Here is a 4,252-nt window from a genome sequence, read left to right on the forward strand (position 1 = left end):
GCCCGGTGGGGGGGGGGAGCCACTTTCCTCCTGTGCTGAGCAGCAGCTTGTTTCCCAGAAGTTGCTGCTCGGGGCCGCTGATCAGCATTTGCTAAGGCCACCTACCTGGAGCCTGCGCCACTCTAGGCTGTGGTGCAGCTGCTTCACCGCCACCTCTGTGCTGCCCAGTGAAGCAGCAGTGGCCATGTGGAACAGCTGCTGGGCAGCACAGAGGTGGTGGTGAAGCAGCTACACCACAGCATAATGCGGTATGGGCTCTGGACAGGTAGCCACAGCAAACGGTGCCCAGCAGCAGCAAGGGGGGGCGGGGTGCACTTTTCTCCTCACCGAGCAGCAGGTTCTGCTGAGGCTCAGTCCCAATGGGCAAGCCCGGAGCCAGTGCGGGGCCCAGGCTAGCAGCAGTGGTGGGTTACGAGCTGGTGCCCCGCACTGGGGGGAAGCTCTCTTCACCCATGGCCAGTGTCCTATACTGTAGCCACTTGGAGCCTGCGCAGGGCTGCCTGTACCTGCTCTCCATTGCGACTACTACCTCGTGGGGTGGTGATGCAGCAGAGAGGCAGGACAGCCCCTGTGGGCTCAAAGCTGCTGCAGCATGGGGCGCTAGCCATAAGGGGGGAGGGAGGGGTGGTTTCCCCCCCTGCGCTGAGCACTACCTCGTTCCCCGCCGGTGAGTGCAGAGTCGGGGCTGTGTGTTGTTCTCTGCCTGTACCACAGAGCTGGGGCAGGGGCACTGGGAGTAAGCAGGAGCCAGCGGTAGCTGGGCGGGAGCGCAGGGCCAGCGCTGGTGTCCTGGGGCCAGAGCAGGGTGGTAGGAGTGTGGGGTCCTGGATGGCAGAGGCTCTATGGAGCCAGGCCAGCTCCCCCCCTGCCTGCTGGCCCAGCCCAGCCCAGCTTCAGAGACCCCTGCCAGACCACACCCTGCACTCCTACCACCCTGCTCTGGGCCCTGCTGGCACTGGGACATAGGTGCAGGCCCCACGCTCCCGCTCGCTTCCACTCCCCATTGCTGCTTTCCCCACCTTCCTGCCCGCCCACTCTGCACTACGTGGCTTCCATACCCACATCCATACCCCCCCCCCCATAGGTAAATCACTTCTACATATACATCACAAACGCCCACAAATCAGGACAAAAATATTCTTTTAGATCAAATTAAAATAAATGATTATAGGTGTTTGAGTTTTAGTATGCAATTTTCCCCCCCCTTAGATGGCAAACCCTCTTCCCCAAAGGAGTAGTTCCAGGGGCAAGGGCAGAGACTTCCAGTGGCAAAGGTCAGAGGTTGGGGGTGGGGGAGACTTCTAGCACCAAGATGACAACCAGGGGGCAGGGCACCTGTCAAGGGGCAAGGCTACCCATGCAGCCCTCGACACCTTGCCAAAACTTGGTAAGCGGCCCTCCGCCCAAAATAATTGCCCGCCCCTGGGGTAGACTCTTGGTTTTGTCATGAGGGATGAGATACAGAGCTAGAGTTAAGGCCGTTTTCTGAGAATCTTCAAGCTTCCCAATTCCTGACTGGTCTTAAAACGTGTGTTCTTGAGAATACGTTTGTGCATTAGCCTAAAACTTTGTTCATCTATGCTGTTATTATGATTTTTTTTTAAGTCACTGAAGAATGTTTATCACTTTGAAATTTTCTGGCAGGAAGTTATTTTATATGCATATATTATAAACTAGCTAGAATCTTAAGTTCTCTCCTTCCCTCAACAGGACTTCCCAAAGCAACTCATTCCCCTTCCCATCAAATGAAGTTCTTATTCTCCCCAATCCTGAAACCAGGCCAGCAAGATTTAAAAACTGCTCTCAATCATAGCCATCTGTAGACTTAGTATCAGAGACAAAGCATAGACTTTGGCTACTAACACTACAAATACAACGTACTGCATACTGGAACATCCTGTTATAAGCCAGTTTTGCCAAATTCCTGCTATTGCCCCAATGCCAGTCAGAACAAGTCCTCATCACAACCGCCATATTGGGAAAAAAACTGATGTTTCTAAATCAAGGAATTGTATTAGAATTCTAAGCGACAGGAATGATGGAGATTTCAGATCTTCAAAACACTTTTCCCTCCCAAAACTCAATGTTTATTTTCCACAAGTCTTTTCAGTAATGTTCTGTCTGAACCTTAGAATTGAAAAGTTTAGACAGGTTGATTTAAATTTGGCAAGATTAGGCAACAGATTTGAAGGTTGTCTTCAGTCTTCAACTGATAGTGCACTGTTCCCAGATCCTAAAACCTAAGTGCAGGAGAGAGCTGGCATTGAACAAAAATTAAACAACCTGCTGAGATGCTGAAAATTCATGCATTAGAGCAGGAAAATGCATAATTAAAGCACTTATATAGAAATACAATTGTAAAATTACACTATTGCATTTAAAGACAAATATTTGGAAGGGTTGGTTTTTGGGCTTTTTTTAGTTACATTTGAGCTCTATTATAAACCTAGACATATGTTTATTGAAATCCCGTAGTACATACTGTTCTTATGGCACATTCAAACTATAGCACAATTTTGACAGAAAAAAAAATTATACGTATAATTTCAACCAAGGTCTAAGTACCAGCATGGGTACTCACAACGTAGTCTGTACCCAAATAAGGAAATCTGAAGTGGAAGCTCTCTTCTTGAAAAAACAAACAAACAAACAATTTTGTCTCTATGAAAAGATAATTCTTGTTTCTGATCTCCACTTTTAGTGTAAGGGAAAGTGTTAGAATTCACTTTTCAAGCAAGAGGGAAACTACTGTACATTGTTTCTTTTGACCATTCTTCAAAGCAACAAAATAAGCCAGTCCACAAGATACTAACCAATTAGAAGAACCAAGTACTTTACGTAGTTGACTATTTTCAAACATGAACTTTAAAGTTAATTTACTGTTACATTCGGCTAACTCTGAAATATGCTGGGAGAAAGAAATTTGGAGTTGGATTTGAGTCTTTAAACGCAAGCAAAACACCCCAAAGCACTACAGCAGGACAACACTCCAGGCATTTCCAAAAGTCTTGTTTGTCTCTATTTGTTCACTTTGAATCAATGCATCTTTGGCCTTATAGTTTTTTCAGCCTTCGCTGTTAGTTACACTTGCCCTAGTGAACCAATGTTTATTATTTAGACTCAAAAAGTAGGCCCTGCAGAGGCTTCAAGTATTTCCATTAAATGGTACTGCCAACACGCTTGGAGTTATACTCATGTGTTTACAGGACCGGGGCATAACCACTGATAGAGAAAGTGTTTTCCCCTTACCTACCAGTAGTCAGAGTATTGCCATCTACAGAATTTATGCATATAGAAAGAAATAGGATTTCTTTCACCGATTTCTAGTCTTGAGCAGCCTGTGGACCAGCAGCCGTGATGAGCCAGCTTTCCAAGTGCATTGGAGCAGCAGCTCCAGAGCTGAAGTGTCAGGACAAGATAAGACATATGCTCTCATCAGTAAGATACAGTGAAAGTGGCAGAATGTATATAGACAAAGGGAGTCTACACTGCATAGATGGAGAGGCGGGGGGAATATGTTGAACAGTCAGGCACAGAATAATTAGCTGGGGCCTGGGAACCAAGGAAACCCCCACCCCAAGCTACCCTGGGGCCAAGGATACTGCCAACACATGGTTACCAAGGCACACAAGACACACAACAAGGCATTACAGGGCTCCCTACCTACCATTTCGCACATAACATTAGCAGAGGGCTCTGCAGGACCAGGCCCCCTCCAAGCTTTCTCTGTGGGCGCTGCTCCGAGGGGCCAGCTCAGAGCCCACCGCAGACTTTGGCGAGGTGTACAGGCCCCAGCTTCCCGTGCCCCCACTTCAGGGCGGCTGCACGAATAGGCTCACCCCATCCCTCCCACGCCAGCTCCCCCCGCAGGGGGACGGCCTCTCCCTCCCCAACAAGGTGGAGAGCTGAAATGTCTCCCCGACTCCCTAAATGGGAGTACCCCCTCCCCCACCTACTACCCCAGCTCATCCCCGAGCCGCCTCCCTTATATCCCGCTCCAGCCCCCCCGTCGCCTGCCCTATAGAAGCGCGCACGGGATTGGCTGAAGGATGGTGTCGGTTCCGTGTAGCCGGCGCGGATTGGGCTGGGGCCGCCTCCTCGCGCGTATGTGCGCGCGCGCGTGGCCGTGTGTGCGTATGCGCGCGCGCGCGCGTCTGGCTGGCTCCGGCGGTGTCAATGGCTCCTCCTGCCACGGAGCGGGCGGCGGGCTAGAGGCGGGGACGAGCGCGGGCGCCTTTAAGAGCACGGCTTT

General features: G+C 50.1%; 1 long non-coding RNA gene across 1 annotated transcript in view; it reads right to left on the reverse strand.

Moving 5' to 3' along the window:
- LOC112550611 overlaps positions 1–3,939 on the reverse strand; it is a 42,002-nt gene extending 38,063 nt beyond the window's left edge. Inside the window, exon 1 of the long non-coding RNA XR_003094547.1 lies at positions 3,668–3,939. This is a non-coding gene — a long non-coding RNA (uncharacterized LOC112550611). The remainder of the gene's footprint in view (positions 1–3,667) is intronic.
- Positions 3,940–4,252: the final 313 nt, after the last annotated feature.

Source organism: Alligator sinensis, unplaced genomic scaffold (assembly GCF_000455745.1).
Source record: "Alligator sinensis unplaced genomic scaffold, ASM45574v1 scaffold131_1, whole genome shotgun sequence".
NCBI classification, from domain to species: domain Eukaryota; kingdom Metazoa; phylum Chordata; order Crocodylia; family Alligatoridae; genus Alligator; species Alligator sinensis.